Source organism: Leptonychotes weddellii, chromosome 14, assembly GCF_054177405.1.
Source record: "Leptonychotes weddellii isolate Sample4059 chromosome 14, ASM5417740v2, whole genome shotgun sequence".
Classification (NCBI taxonomy): domain Eukaryota; kingdom Metazoa; phylum Chordata; class Mammalia; order Carnivora; family Phocidae; genus Leptonychotes; species Leptonychotes weddellii.
The window spans coordinates 33,272,535-33,289,580 of record NC_138382.1 but is presented as its reverse complement, the minus strand read 5'-3'; the positions used below and the strand labels follow the sequence as shown (position 1 = coordinate 33,289,580).

Genomic DNA, 17,046 nt, shown 5'->3' with positions numbered 1-17,046 from the left:
AGAGACGATGGACTCTGAAAAACAAACTGAGGGTTCTAGAGGGGAGGGGGGTGGGAGGATGGGTTAGCCTGGTGGTGGGTATTGAGGAGGGCACGTTCTGCATGGAGCACTGGGTGTTATGCACAAACAATGAATCATGGAACACTTCATCTAAAACTAATGATGTAATGTATGGGGATTAACATAAGAATAAAAAAAATATTACTGCTCATTAACAGTCCAACTGGTCACCCAAGAGCTCTGATGGAGAGGTACAGTGGGATTCATGTTGTTTTTGTGTCCGCTAATATAGCATCCACTCTGCAGCCTAGAGGTCAAGGAGTCATTTTGACTTTCAAATCTTACTATGTAAGAGATACATTTTATAAAAAGGTTGTAGGTGCCATAGATAGTGATTTCTCTGATGGGTCTGGGAAAGTAAATTGAAAACCTAGGAAGGAGTTACCATTCTAAATGCCATTAAGAGCATTCGTGATTCATGGAAAGAGATCAAAATGTCAACGTGAGCAAGAGTTTGGAAGAAGTGGATTCCAACTCTCACGGATGAATTTGAGGGGCTCAAGATTTCAGAGGAGGGAGTAACTGCAGATACGGTAGAAATAGCAAGGGAACTCGAATAATTAGAAGTGGGGCCTGAAGATGTGACTGAATTGATGCATTTTTATGATAATCTTTTTAAGAGAGAGGTGGGGGGCACTGGAGGGGCAGAGGGGGAGGGAGAGAGAGAATCTTTTTTTTTTTTTAAAGATTTTATTTATTTATTTGACAGAGAGAGACACAGCGAGAGAGGGAACACAAGCAGAGGGAGTGGGAGAGAGAGAAGCAGGCTTCCCTCCGAGCAGTGAGCCCGATATGGGGCTCGATCCCAGGACCCTGGGATTATGACCTGAGCCGAAGGCAGACACTTAACGACTGAGCCACCTAGGCGCCCTAAGAGAGAGAATCTTAAGCAGCCTCCACGCCCAGCATGTGAGCCTGATGCAGGGCTCGATCTCACAACCCTGAGATCATGACCTGAGCTGAAGTTAAGAGTCGGAGGCTTAACTGACTGAGCCATCCAAGTGCCCCTAAGGATAAAATTTTAATGGCTAAGGAGCTGCTTCCTATGGCTGAGCAAAGAAAGTGGTTTCTTAAGATGGAATCTACTTCTGGTGAAGATGCTGTGAAGATTGTTAAAATGACAAGAAAGGACTTAGAATATTGCATGAACTTGGTGAGGCGCAGCAAGGTTTGAGAGGATTGTCTCCAATTTTGAAAGAAGTTCTACTGTGACTAAAATGCTATCAAACAGCATTGCGGGGCATCTGGGTGGCTCAGTTGTTAAGTGTCTGCCTTCGACTCAGGTCATGATCCCAGGGTCCTGGGATGGAGCCCCACATCGGGCTCCCTGCTCAGTGGGGAGCCTGCTTCTCCCTCTGCCTCTTCCTTCTGCTCCCCAGCTTGTGCGTGCACTCACTCGCTCCCTTCTCTCTCTCTGTCAAATAAATAAAACCTTAAAAAAAAAAAAAAACAGATCGCATGCTACAGAGAGATTGTTCATGAAAGGAAGAGTCAATCCATGAGGTAAACTTCATTGTTGTCTTATTTGAAGAAACTTCCACAGCCTCCCCAGCCGTCAGCAACCATCACTCTGATCAGTCAGCCGGCATCAACGTTGAGGCAAGACCCTCCACTAGCAAAAAGATTACAACTCTGAAAGCTCAGAGGATGGTTAGCATTTTTCAGCAATCAAGTATTTTTTAATTAAGGTATGTACATTGTGTTTTTTAGACATAATGCTATTGCACACATAATAGATAAAAGTACTTTTATATGCCCTGGGAACCAAAAAATTCATTTGACTTGCCTTATTGCAGTGGTCTGAAACTGAATCTGCAAGATCTGCAAGGTCTGCCCGTATATGATTTACAAGTATTTTCTCCCATTCTAGGAGTTGTCTTTCATTTTTTTGATATTGTCTTTGACACACATCTGAGGTGCAGTTTATCTTTTTTTTTTTTTTTTTTTGGCTGCTTGTGATTTTGGTGTCCTATCTAAGAAACCATTGCCTAACTCAAGGTCATACAGACTTACTCCTATGTGTTCTTCTGGGCGTTTTATAATTGTAACTCTTACATTTAGGTCTTTGATCCATTTTGAGTTGATTTTTGTGTATGATGTGAAGTCGAGGTTCACCTTCATTCTTTTGTGTGTGAGCATCCAGTGATCCCCTCACCATTTGTTCAAAAGCACACTGGCTTTTATAGCTTTCACCCAGATCTTTCACATTCATCATTTCCATTCATGTTTTGTTGTTCTAAGCATGTCATGTGGTTACGCCCAGCTTCAAGGGGACAGGGAAGTACATTTCTACCACATGTGTCCATAGTTTTAAATTTACATGTTACATTTCCAGCCACACGCGATGACTGGCTTTTTCAGTGTAAGTTCCAAGTCTTTGTGAGGGGAAGGAGGGTTATTGGTCTAGCTTGGGAGAGGTTCTGACTCTCCCCTCAGATAACTGTGACCAGGGCAACAGGCTCATTTGGAACAAACGGGGCTGCTGAAAGTTTATCCCTATTGACTGATGAGTGGGATCCTTAAGGGGAAGGGAGCATGAAGTTAGACTTCCTTGACTTTGTCTATCTCAAATATTGTCTGTGAGTTTGAATCTAATCCCAGTTTAGGTTATTTGAAAACTGATCTACAAGAATCTGTTCCCCGATTGTACTTTTTTTTGGCAAATAATTTATTGAGTTCCTGCTATTCCCTTTAGGCACTGTTCCAGGCACTTGGGGAATATTAGTGAATAAAACAGATTTCTGCCTTCATGGAGATTATATTCTAGTGCGATGAGGCAAACAAACAGTAAATGTGATAACTAAGTTATATATTATGGGGGTTGACAATTTAAAGCCTACAGGCCCACTGTCTATTTTTGTAAATAAATTGTTACTAGAACATGGCCGCGCCCGTTCATGTATGTATTACCTGTGGTGGCTTTGCCACCACAATGGCAGACTTCAGTAGAGATGTCCCTTGACTTACAATGGGATTACACCCAATAAACCCATTTTAAGTGGAAAATACCCTAAGTCAAAAATGCATTTAATACACCTAACCTGCCAAACATCATAGCTTAGCCTAGCCCACCTTAAACATGCTAGGGACACTTGCATTAGCCTACAGTTGGACAGAATCATCTAACGCAAAGCCCGTTTTATAATACAATATCGAACATCTCATGTAATGCATACTGAAAACAGAAAACAGAACGGCTGTATGGGTTGTTGAGTTATCGGTTGTTGACCCGCCTGATCACGTGGCTGGCTGGGAGCTGCGGCTCACTGTCACTTCCCAGCATCACAGGAGAGTAGGATCCTGCATTATCGCTAGCTTGGGGAGAGATCAAAATTCAAAATTCCAAGTACAGTTTGTAGTGAAGGCGCATCGCTTTCGCACCATTGTGAACTAAAAAAATTGTAAATCGAACTGTCGTTAAGTTGAGGACCATCTGTAGTTGCAAGAGAGACCTTTAATTCCCACAGACTTAAAATATTTATTATCTGGCCTTCAAGAAAATGTTCGCTGACCCCTCTATATAGTATGTAGAAGGTGATATGTGCAGTGAAGAAAAGAAAAAAAATAGAGCCAAGTAAAGGGAACTGGGAATGTTGAGGAAGGAAGGAGGGTCAGTTGCAACTTGAAATGAGATGGTTAGAGCCGGCCCCATTGAGAAGGTGAAATTAGAACAAAGACTTGGCAAAGAGGAAGGAGCTAACTAGGTATTTGGTGGAAGGGTATTTCAGGCAGAAAACAAAAGCAGTGGAAAGGCTTTAAGAAAGGGCTGTGTCAAATTCACTCAGAGAACAGTGAGCAGACAGTATGGCTGAGCCGAAGTGAGTGAGGGGATGACAGTAGAAGATGGGTCGGGTGGGTGTCCAGGACTGTGTAGAGGCTGAGATTTTCCTCTATTTTGCAAGCTAACAAATTTAGCCGGCACAGTGTTGTGGATTCTGGCAGAAGGCATGAGACTCCTGAGTCAGAGAACAAAACCCTTATTATTCATGGCACAACAAGAAGCATGACGGCAGCATATTTCCATCAGTTCCCCTTGCCTCCAAGTCCCAGGGAGGTAATGTGAGGTCCCCAGTTGGAGGTGACATACCCGAGTCTCTTACGATGGACTGCAAGCAAACCTGCCTACCCTTTGCGTGGAGGGAGACATGATCTTTGTCACACTGAGGAGCAAGCAAACTGCTCTCAGCTCTGGGAGGAGATGATATATTTTCCAAAGCTGCTTGCTATCCAAACATTTTTGAAAAGATTGTCTGGAACAAAGTGTTTCTTCTTGCAAGATATGCAGAAAAGCAAGAGACCCATGGGGAATTGTCTCCTACTGGTAGGTTTATAAGGTACCTTCATGAGGAAATGAGGCCATTTAAAGAACTTGGGCTTTTATCCTGACTGAAATGAGGGGCCACTGCAGGGTTTTTGGCAAAGGACTGCTGTGAGCTGACTTATGATTTGAAAAGATTACGCTGGCTGCCATTTTGAGAATAGGGTGAGGTGGATAAGGGCAGAAACAGAGAGACGGGGTGTCATTGCAGTGATGCAGACAAGAGGTAGTGGTGGCCCAGCCACAACAACTTCTTTTTTTTAAAAAGATTTTATTTATTTGACAGAGAGAGAGACAGCGAGAGCAGGAACACAAGCAAGGGGAGTGGGAGAGGGAGAAGGAGGCTTCCCGCGGAGCGAGGAGCCCGATGCGGGGCTCGATCCCAGGACCCTGGGATCATGACCTGAGCCGAACGCAGACGCTTAACGACTGAACCACCCAGGCGCCCCTGAACAAACCTTTCTTGCATGGCTTTTGAGATAATTTTTTTTTTAAGATTTTATTTATTTGACAGAGAGACACAGCGAGAGCAGGAACACAAGCAGGGGGAGTGGGAGAGGGAGAAGCAGGCTTCCCGCTTCGGGGAGCCCGATGCGGGGCTCGATCCCAGGACCCTGGGACCATGACCCGAGCCGAAGGCAGACGCTTAATGACTGAGCCATCCAGGCGCCCCAGCCACAGCAACTTCTTGCAAAGCAGGGGAAACAAAAGCAAAAATGAACTATTGGGACTTCATCAGGATAAAAAACTTTTGCACAGCAAAGGAAACAATCAACGAAACTAAAAGGCAACCTACGGAATGGGGGAAGATATTCACAAATGACATATCAGATAAAGGCCTAGTATCCAAAATCTGTAAAGAACTTATCAAACTCAACACCCAAAAACCAAAAAATCCAGTCAAGAAATGGACAGAAGACATGAACAGACATTTCTCCAAAGGAGACATACAAATGACTAACAGACACATGAAAAAATGCTCACCATTACATGGCATCAGGGAAATACAAATCAAAACCACCTCACACCAGTCAGAATGGCTAAAATTAACAACTCAGGAAACAACAGATGTTGACAAGGATGCGGACAAAGGGGAGCCCTCCTACACTGTTGGTGGGAATGCAAGCTGGTGCAGCCACTCTGGAAAACAGTATGGAGGTTCCTCAAAAAATTAAAAATAGAGCTGCTCTATGACCCAGTAATTGCCCTACTAGGTATTTATCCAAAGGATACAAACATAGTCATTTGAAGGGGCACCTGCACCCCAGTGTTTATAGCAGCAATGTCCACGATAGCCAAACTATGGAAAGAGCCCAGATGTCCATTGACAGATGAATGGATAAAGAAGATGTGGTGTGTACACACACACACACACACACTGGAATATTACTCAGCCATCAATAAGAATGAAATCTTATCATTTGCAATGACATGGATGGAACTAGAGGGTATTATGCTAAGCAAAATAAGTCAGTCATAGAAAGACACCATATGATTTCATCATGGGGAATTTAAGAAACAAAACTGATGAACATAGGGGAAGCGAGGGAAAAAATAAAATAAGATGAAAACAGGGGCGCCTGGGTGGCTCAGTCATTAAGCGTCTGCCTTCGGCTCAGGTCATGATCCCGGGGTCCTGCGATCGAGCCCCGCATCAGGCTCCCTGCTCGGAGGGAAGCCTGCTTCTCCCTCTCCCGCTCCCCCTGCTTGTGTTCCCTCTCTCGCTGTGTCTCTCTCTGTCAAATAAATAAATAAAATCTTAAAAAAAAAATAAGATGAAAACAGAGAGGGAAGCAAACCATGAGAGACTCTTAACTATATGAAAGAAACTGAGGGTTGCTGGAGGGGAGGTGGTGGGGGGATGGGGTAACTGGGTGATGGGCATTAAGGAGGGCATGTGATGTAATGAGCACTGGGTGTTATATGCAAGTGATGAATCACTAAATTCCACCCCTGAAACTCATAATACGGTATATGTTAACTAAATTGAATTTAAATAAAAAAAAAAAAGAGGTGATGGTGGCTCAGACCAATGTGTGATGTTTTGGGTTTAGGCTTGGTCAGCTGGAAGGATGTAGTTGCCTCAACCGAGATGGGGAAAGTGACAGATGAAGCAGACTTTGGGGGGGATACTCAGAAATCAGTTTTGGACGGAATGAATTTGAGATGTCTATTAGGCATCTTGATATCGAGGGGGCAGTTGGATAAGGGACTCTGGACTTTAGGGGAGAGGTTTAGGTTGAGATAGTAAATTGGGAGTTCTCGTACACAGCTGGCATTGAAAGCCATGGGACCAGAGACTTTTATAACAAGGATTCAGGGAGTGACCATGAGATTTCATCAATTATAATTTGGGGTGAATTATATACGCTCTGCTCACCCTCAAAGCTAAATCGAGCCTGTTGGGGTTCAGATTCAATAAAATTTAATACAGATGAATAATATTAAGGACAAACTTAAAATGAGCTCTTCCAGTAAAACAGGACTGTTATCTGGCTTTTTTGCACCTCTTAAAGGGGCAGAGTAGCATTTGAGCTTTAAAGGGGAGAAAAAAAAAGCCCAGCATAAATCTGAAGTTTTAATTAAGAAAATTTGACGATGTTAAACAAGAAGCAGCTGTGAGGGGGAAGATTTGTGTGCATTTTTAGCCCCTTTTGAAAACCTCCGATTGTCTCTGGAGCAGAATGGAGCAAACTGTCGCAAATCTTGTTTTCTGAGAAACCAGTTATATCAACATTATGGCAAGCCATCAGCACAGCCAGCATGCCAAAAATAACATGCAAAGAAATGACTGCAAATCTATTTAGGATTAGGCCAGTAATTATTGCGTTTGTGATCATTGCTAAGAATTGTTCCTACCCAAATATTAAATGGAAATTAAGAAGAGCTCATTCTAGCCCAGAAAGTTTCCATTTTATTTTCCTCCTTTTCTTTACTTAATGGTTCAAGTTAGTAAACTATTAATAGCTTTAAACAAAACACTTCTGTGCTGAGACTAAAAGTAGAGTCATTTTAATATTTTGCAGACTTTATATTTTTCTTCATTAAAAGAGAAAACGTTTTTTCTTTCCATTTTTTTTTGTGTCTGAAGTTATTCATAGCACTAAAGCTTCTTAAAATCCAGATTTAAAGTGTATGATCTTTTGACGTCCTGAGGCACCAAGTATTTCCTTATTTCCCTCTATTATCAAATTAATTTGGCAAAATATGTATTTGGCGAACTGTAAATGAACATGGAGAGGAGAGTGGCAAAAATGGAACCGATGTAGGGACAGAGCTAAACCCTTCACCTTTTGTCCATAAGATGGCTTCTCTGAAAAGAAATGGAATCCTTTATCCCAGGAAAGCAGTTTTTTAAGAAATGATTACAGCATAATTATTTTAACAATAATATAATAATGTTATATACTTAGTATATGTAAGTATATTATAATAGGTATAATATATAAACATATTAATATACATATATAATATGCTTAATATACTTATTAAACTTAATATACTTAGCATTTCTTACAAGTACTAAGAAATCTACCTTTACTTAGTATCTGTTCACTTCTCCCACTGTTCCTGTACTCCCCGTTAGATCCATCAGCAGACCATGTAAATATTTATAGTGCTCATTAATCTAGTAGGAAATATGTCTATTCTGACATTCCAGTGCCTTGGGAGAATCTTTTTTCCTAATCCCCCTTGGGGATTTATGTATGACTTTTATCCAGTAAGAACAGGACACATTCTGGACCACTTCTCAATCAGGCGATCTTCCTAAGGCCAAACTGGGCAAAGTCTGACCCCTTCTCCCCGCAAGGGACTTACTGACTAGCTGTCAGAAAGATGAATGCTTCTTTTTATTTTTTTTATTTTTTATTTTATTTTATTTTGTTGAATGCTTCTTTTTAAAATAGCTGCATGCTATTCCCTGTCAACGGAACTGGCTGTTGGAAAGGAATCTTCTGTTGGAACCGTCTGGGAAGATTCAGCTAACCTGTAGAACAAGGACCGTTTAGCCCCCAGGTTTCATTCATTTTTCAGGACCGGAAGCTGTCTTTCAGCCAATCCGTATGTGGAGTACTGCCCACGGTGTGGTTTAGGGTGTGGTTCTAAGCTTTCCACATCTTAAATTTGACTTTTTTTTTTTTGGTTGTGCAGTGGGGACAAGGCACCAATAAGCAGAAAGTGAGATGGCGGGGTTTGTGGGGAGGGACAGTATTTCAGATTGGTGTACCTCTCTGTGCCTCCAGGAGGCCTTCCTCATCTTTTTAGACGAATTCTGTCTCCCTAGACTTAGTTTACTCAAACACATCAAAGACACTTACTGAAGTATCTAAGATTTTGATTAACAAAATCCATGTCATTGTTGGGTAGAGCTGGTGATGGCCCTCATTCCAGGCACTGGAATGTCAGAATATACGTGTTTCCTACTAGATTAATGAGCACTATAAATATTTCATGGTCTGCTGATGGATCTAATGGGGAGTACAGGAACAGTGGGAGAAGTGAACAGATACTAAGTAAAGGTAGATTTCTTAGTACTTGTAAGAAATACTAAGTACTAAGTACAAGAGAACCCAAATCATCAGAATTTTCGGACCAAGGGAGCACAAAGTCCCAGTAATTGATGTTAAAACACTGTGTCTGCCATTGGTTATCAAGCAACAAGTCAATGCCAGGTCCACAGAATCTCCTAGATAGAGGCCATCTTCATGGCTCTTCCTTAATAAACATCACGCCACAAGGAAGTACAAGTTCAGTGACTCTCATCTTTCCTTCTAGATAAACTCCCTTTTTCCATATTCCTTATAGGGATTTTTCCATTAACAGTTAATGCTCAATATTCATTTCCCTGAAAGTGATCCCTGCAAGTCTTCCAGAATCTTAGGAAGCATCAGATATGTGATTTCACCTTTTCCTTTCTCACATGTTTCATCATAAAGTTGGCTTATTGACTTAGTTGAACAATCTTCTGCCCTCTGAAGGAAGGGTGGTTCGTAAAGCTTAGTTCAAAGGAAAAGCCTTCTGTTCCAAGACCGGCAATTTCTTTCTCCAGATGGCCTCTAGCAGACAGCCGGCCACCTACTGCCTTCTCACTGCTGCCTTTTGTTGGCTCTCCCACGACTCTCCAGCTGCTCTTAGCTCTTCTGGCAGTAGCCCTGGGGGAGGACCTGGAGATGAAGCTGAGGCTGCTTCCTTTCCTGTCTTTGTGGGACGTGTATCTACAGAATGACACAGATAGTTCATGGGTAGGGCTGGTGATGGCACTCAGGCCAGACTTACACGCTGTCTCCTAGGCTTCCTTGTTCTGGGTTATAGCTCAGACATTTATTTAGTAAGAGCCCCGAAAACAGGATTTCGTAGAACTGAAGAAGATTCTGTTAGACCTTGGCCTGGCACTCATGTTTACGAAGTCATGCATCCAGTCTTTACAAGCTGTGGATGATGAATAGAAGCAAAACTGGGAACTTTCTAGGGCCTCTCATCCCTTCCTCAAGTCCCTGGGTTTATCTAACTCGTGTCTAATGTAGATGGTTGATGATTGCAGTGACTGTTATTGTTGTCGTTAAGCAAATGTACAGTTTTTTCTCCACAATATATTTTGTTTTGTTATCCCAAATCATTCAGATAATGCTGAGTATGGATGACCAGACACCTACTGAGACAAGAGGGTTTCAAACTGTAGGCAATTATGCATCATCAAAAGACTAAAAACAGCTATTTACAAAAGAAAACACAGATACCAAAAATGAAATGTTGAGAAAAGAGTAGACAGTCTACAACTAGGACATTCCATCCTTTGATTTGGGGAAAGGCCATCATGGAACATTTTCTGGCAGTTGCCTTTGGATATAGCTGTTCGTCTCTTAGTTCCAAGCCTTCTTTTCTGAGGAGGCCTGACTCAGAGAACCCAGATCATCAGATATAAGTTAAATAAAACAAATTTTACCATCATTGACCTCTACTCCTTGACTCCGCGAGGTCTCCTGCCAGTAGGACTTTGGGCAGGTCGCATAGCAGCCCGGACCAGAGTGTGAGTCTGTTATTTCAGGATGCCTGAGGGGAAGGCTGAGGAGCTCCTTCTGAGTGGGACAGACAAGGGGTCATCATGGCACTTCTCTAGAGTGGCTGAGTTTTCATAGGGATAGGTAGACCACATCCAACCAATCCTCTCAAAAACCCAGGTTCACTCCTAATTGAACGGAATTAAACTCACTGCACTTTAACAAACTTGAGGTATCTCTCATATATATGTATATAAATATTACTAATATAATTATTAATACAATTACTAATATATATTATTTATTTATTTTGTATATTAAGGCCTATAGACTTAAACCAATTCAGAAGACAGCCTGTTGGCCAAAGGGAAAAGTCTCCATTGCCAGGTAGCATTTGCTTGGAGTTTCAAGACTCCAGAAGAGATTTTTTTTCCTCTTCTTCTTCTTCTTCTTCTTTTTTTAAAGATTTTATGTATTTATTTTACAGAGAGAGAGAGACAGCTAGAGAGGGAACACAAGCAGGGGGAGTGGGAGAGGAAGAAGCAGGCTTCCCGCTGAGCAGGGAGCCTGATGCAGGGCCCGATCCCAGGACCCCGGGATCATGACCTGAGCCGAAGGCAGACGCTTCACCAACTGAGCCACCCAGGCTCCCCTTCTTTTTTTTTTTTTTAAAAAGATTTTTATTTATTTACTTGAGAGAGAGGGACAGAGAGAGGGAGAGAAAGAGAGAGCACAGAGGGAGAGGGAGAAGGAGACTCACCGCTGAGCAGAGAGCCCAATGTGGGGCTCAATCCCAGGACCCCGAGATCATGACCTGAACCAAAGGCAGATACTTAACTGACTGAGCCACCCCGGTGTCCCCCTTTTTCTCCCCCCTTAAGATCCCTACCAATACAAAGTGTATGTACATGCATGTGTTCTTGTGTGTACATGGATACACACGCATACACACATGTGGAGAGTCTGCCTTGTGCAGAAACATTTTATTTCAAGATTAAATGGGCTGCCCTATGACTTTCCCATTTCCCCCCTTTTCCGCCTGCCTTAAGGCTGCCTGATGTTCATCTCTTGGGCGGAGGCTGCCCTGCTGAAAGTCTCCTTTGGGTTTTAGAGCTGCAGGGAGAGGCCTCAGGCAGGCATGGAAGTCCACTTCTGAAGTGCTCATTTCTCCTTTCATTGTTAACATAGATTTGATCTGCAGGGACAATTTGGTGGCTACCTACTGGTCCCTGGCATGATTATACCAAGAATTTGCTTTGGGGACTTCAAGGACTTTTGCAGTCCCTTGCAAGCAGCCTTGGCAAAGCATGGGCATTCATTACGTAGAATACATAGAACAGCCAGAGAAGAGAAGCTTGGAGGCTCCTTCAAATTTGATCGATGACTAAGTCTGAGTGTAGAGAAGGAGAGGTGGTACATGTTGGCACTTTCCTCTCTAGGACAGTAGTCCTTGTAAAATTGATTTACTGGCCCAGTGAAGAGGCTGCGTGGACGGCTATGGGGATTGCTAAGGAGAGAAACCCCTTGCTGGTTCTCTCATGGTTGCTTATTACTATTTGAATATCAGTTGGGGTTTGACAGAAAGCATTTTTGGTCCTTTTTTTTGAACATGTTTTTATTTAATTTATTATTTTAAAGTTTTTATTTCAATCCCTGTTAGTTAACATACAGTGTTATATTAATTTCAGGCGTACCATATAGTGATTCGACACTTCCATACATCACCCAGTGCTCCTCATGACAAGTGCCCTCCTTCATCCCCATCACCTATTTCACCCAACCCCTCAGTCCCCTCCCCTCATAACCATCAGCTTGTTCTCTATAATTACGAGCCTGTTTCTTGATTTGTCTCTCTCTCTTTTTCCCAGCACTCTAGGTACTTTTTTTTTTTTTTTTTTTTTAAGATTTTATTTATTTGACAGAGAGATAGAGAGCACAAGTAGGCAGAGAGGCAGGCAGAGGGAGAGGGAGAAGCAGGCTCCCCACTGAGCAGGAAGACTGACTCGGGGCTCAATTCCAGGACCCTGGGATCATGACCTGAGCCGAAGGCAGCCGCTTAACTGACTGAGCCACCCAGGCGTCCCCAGCACTCTAGGTACTTTAAGAAGAAAAAGACATTGTCCAGGAAACTAGGTGCTTACAAAATCATTAGACTGGTTGGACAAGTAGGTTCTAGGCTGGGCCTCCAGGAATGACTCCAGAACATGAAAAGAAGCCACTCATCAGGGGTCACAATCGGGAAGGTGGAGAATTAAGAGGCTACCACATTTAAACTTGAGTTAAAAATCCTGCCGTGTGGCTGTAATCCTATCAGGAAGTCACCTGCTCTTTAGATATGGTACACAGAACCTTCCTGCCAACAAATCCCTTGTCTCTACAACCTTGCTTGCCAGAAATAGCCCCAAATTGCAGGAGGATGGTTCTTCCTCACTTCTGCCTTCAGGTCTCCTGTTAGGGCATCTAACTGAATTTGTGACCAGATCTATAGCAGCAAGGGCATCTGGGAAATGTAGTTTTTAGCTTCCAAGCTTCTTCAGTTCAGGAAGGCCCAGTAGAAGGAGGTTCGGATGGATCTGAGCAACAATTCTCTAGAATTTGAAACCTATCCAACTGTGGATAGGCCCGCTCAGCCTGGCAGCAGGTACAGCTCCCTTGCCAGGGGAGGGGATGTGGGCTCAGTGGTGTTTCTGCGCATGTGAGCCTGCTGTGGTTTATGGCTGGGGAAACCGGAGGGATGGAGGTCAAGGCTTCTAACTGCTGTGTAGATGGCAGCTTCCTGCTGGATAAGAGGCCATGGCGAACCCCTTTGAGCTTGTGGGTGATTTCAGTGACTGCGTCATTTCTTTATATTGGAAGTCCCCATCCTGCCCGGCTCTTCCTGGGAGCAGCTTTGAGGGAGAGCCATGGAGAAGTAGTTGGGAGGCGGGTATTTGCTGACTAACTTCTTTCCAGAAGTGTTGGCATCATGTGGGCTTTTTCATAGGAGTTTGAGTGGGAAGATGGGGACTGGGTGCTCCTGGGACCCTCAGTTCCCTCTGGTGGGTGCCGGTGGCTTCTGGTCCAGCCTCCAGCATAGTAAGTGTATGAGCAGTGGTTGGTGGCCTGTGGGTGGCAAGGGGGGTTAGTGGTCCTGATGAGCGCACTCAGAAAAGGTGAGTGTTTCTGGACCTGCTTCTCCCAGCACGCGGATGTTCTCTGTGGCTCTTCAGTCTTGGCCCTGGCCGTATCAAGATGGTCACTTCCCAGCTGGACTAGGGGACGCTGCCTTTATTTGAGATCATGTCAATGCCTGCTTTAAAATCTCCTGTGGCTTCCTATTTGTGTGAGGTAGAAGTCCAAGTTCCTTATATGACCATGAAGGCCTTACTTGATCTGGGATCTGAGAAGTCTGACTTCATTCCTTCTACTCTTCTTGCTCACACTGTCCCGGCTACACTCACCTTCTCTCTGTTCCTTGCATGTCCTAACTTGTGTTTACCCAAGCGCCTTTGCCCTTACCATTTGCTGTGCCCACAGTAGTCTTCCTTCAGGTCTTTGCTTGGTTAACTTCTCATCAACTGAGTCCCACTGTCACCTTCCCAGAGGTTCGAGTTATCCAGTTACTCCTTTAACAAGAAATAGGTGAGTCCTGTGTGAGGGAAATTGGAGAAATAGTAGAAGATTTAAATAAAAGAAGAGAGATATCATGTTTGGTGGGTAGAAAGATGAGATCTTGCAAAGGGTATCACTCAGTTTTCCCAAATTAACTTCCCACTCCCAATCAAAATACCAGTAGCAAGGTATAATGATGGCAAAGTTGGTAGTGAAGAGTAAGCAGGCAATAATCGCTGAGAAATTAAGAAAGGAGAAATTAAAAGTGACTTGCTCTATGTGCTAATAAAATATAAGGCTACTAAAATGGAAAATGCGTAGTATTTGCAAAAGAAGTGACCGGATAGTGGAAGAGATTAGTGCTGAAACCAATCCTTATATAAATAGGAGTTTAACTGTAAGAACAAAAATAAAAAATTAGTGGGAAAGACATTATGAAACAAAAATACTGGAGTTTCACTCCTAGGTGTATGTCCAAGAGAATTAAAAACATATGTCCAGGGCGCCTGGGTGGCTCAGTTGGTTAAGCAACTGCCTTCCGCCCAGGTCATGATCCCAGGGTCCTGGGATCGAGTCCCACATGGGGCTCCCTGCTCAGCGGGGAGCCTGCTTCTCTCTCTCCCTCTGCCTGCCGCTCCCCCTGCTTGTGTGTGTGCTCTCTCTCTCTCTGTCAAATAAATAAATAAAATCTTAAAAAACAAAACAAAACAAAAAAACGTATGTCCATGCAGAAATCTGTACATGAATGTTTATAGCAGCATTATATAGTAAAAAGGCAGGAAAAACACAAATGTCCATCAAGTGATGAATGGATAAAATGTGGATACATTGAAATATTACTGAAAAAAGGAATGAAGTACTGAGACATAGACAATCTTAAAAAGATTATACTAAGTGAAAGAAGCCCAACACAAAAGCCACAAATGACATGATTCTATTATGATGAAATGTCCAGAATAGACAGAAAGTAGGTTGGTTGCCGGAGGCTGGAGGAAGGGCGGATTGGGGAGTGTCTCTTAAGGGGGATAGGGTGTCTTTCTGGGCATGAAAATGTTTTGGAATTAGATAGTGGTGATAGTTGCAGAACTCTGTGAATATACAAAAACCCACTAAATTGTACACTTGAACATGGTAAATTTTATTTTATTTTAATTTTTTTAAAGATTTTATTTATTTATTTGACAGCGAGAGACACAGCGAGAGAGGGAACACAAGCAGGGGGAGTGGGAGAGGGAGAAGCAGGCTTCCCGCGGAGCAGGGAGCCCGATGTGGCTCAATCCCAGGACCCTGGGATCATGACCTGAGCCGAAGGCAGACGCTTAACGACTGAGCCACCCAGGTGTCCCGAACATGGTAAGTTTTAAAGTGATAAGTAGTTAGAAGAAAAATTCTAAGACCCTCGCAGAAGAATAAAAGCACACAGGCAATACACAGAAGAAGAAATAAAAGTCACCAATGACATGTGAAAAGTGCAAGGCAAAATTTAAACTCTGAGGCACTCTTCTCTTTTACTGCATTAACAGTGACTCTCTTTCTCAGCTAAAGTGATGTTTCTCTCATCCTCAGCATCGGAAGCAGAGTGTCAGTCAAATTTACAAGAAAGTCGTGAAACAGGAGATAACACCTGCGTGGAGGCTGTGTGGGCGTGCACCAGGCTACTTGCTAAAAAAATGTCCAATGTGCATATTTCCTACCTTTTAGATGTAATTTTTACAAATTTTTAAAGATTTTATTTATTTATTTGTAGAGAGAGAGTGAGCCCAAGCAGGGGGAGCGGCAGGCAGAGGCAGAGGGAGAAGCAGGCTCCCCACTGAGCAGGGAGCCCGATGCGGGGCTCGATCCCAGCACCCTGGGGTCATGACCTGAGCCGAAGGCAGACGCTTAACTGACTGAGCCACCCAGGCGCCCCTAATTATTACAGTTTAACTTGAGATTTATTTTTAAAAATCCTCATGTGTTATTCGTTTTTCATAAAATGTAATACACTTGTCCGTCTTGCATGGTTTCGCTTTCTGCTTTTTCAGTTACCCACAGCCAACCACCATCTGGAAGAAGACGACCCTCCTCCCGACATATCGCCAGAAGGTCAGTGGTAGCCGGGTGCTGGGTCACAGCGCCTCCGTCCTTCCCCTCACCTCATCTTATCATCTGGACATCTTGTCTCACTACATCACGAGAAGGCAGAGTACAGTGCGATGAGATATTTTGAGAGAGAGATCACATTCAGATAACTTTTATTACAGTATATTATTATGGTTGTTCCATTTTTAATATTAGTTATTATTATAATATTATATTAATACATTATTATTATTATTCTCTTACTGTGCCTAATTTTATGAATAAAATTTTATCATTGGTATGCACATATAGGAAAAAACATCATGTACGTAGGGGTTGGTACTCTACAGTTTCAGGCATCCCCTGGGAGGACTACTGAAAGTATTAACAAGGGTTTACCATAACTTAATTGGTTACAATACTTAACGTATCTTTTTCCTCATAAACTCAGAGGATATCACCTCTAAGAAATGCTAAACCGTGACAGGGCTCCCGATATTTTTAGGGTTCCTATTTCTTTTCTTTCTTGTTTATGTTGGCAGTCGACTATCCATACGAGACACATTTTTAACAAAGACAGCAAAGAGGCAAAGTCCCCATTTTCCAATCATCTTCAGGCTCAGTGGGAGTGGAGGACTAGCATTGGAATTAGCAAGAATTTCAAGCCAATAGAGATGTACTGTACTGCTTTCTCTCTGCTCTCCTCGCTCTGATGGATTCACCTCTAGTTGAGTCCACCGCGGCTCAGACGAGTTCATGGCAGACCCAGAAAAACTGGGGGATAGTTCTCCACTGTCTTAGAAGCAACTCAGGAAAATACAATTCTTTTCATTGCATGGGAGACATTCAGTTGTGCATAAACATTGTATTATTTGCTTTGAACCTGTCTCATTGTGAGTGGCCTGCATGTTTCTCTGTAAAAGCAGCGATTCTCTGCTACAAAAGAGATTCCGGAGTTTGGCCTGACCTGCCCGATTCTGGGAAAGTGGTTCTGGGAAGATGTTGTGAACATCAACG

The 17,046-nt window shown here is 43.0% G+C and overlaps 1 long non-coding RNA gene across 4 annotated transcripts in view; it reads left to right on the top strand.

Moving 5' to 3' along the window:
* Positions 1-15,238: 15,238 nt before the first annotated feature.
* LOC145717193 (uncharacterized) overlaps positions 15,239-17,046 on the top strand; it is a 94,372-nt gene continuing 92,564 nt past the window's right edge. For all 4 annotated transcript variants that reach the window (XR_014140259.1, XR_014140261.1, XR_014140257.1 and 1 more), the window contains exons 1-2: positions 15,239-15,321; positions 15,993-16,053. This is a non-coding gene — a long non-coding RNA (uncharacterized LOC145717193). The remainder of the gene's footprint in view (positions 15,322-15,992; positions 16,054-17,046) is intronic.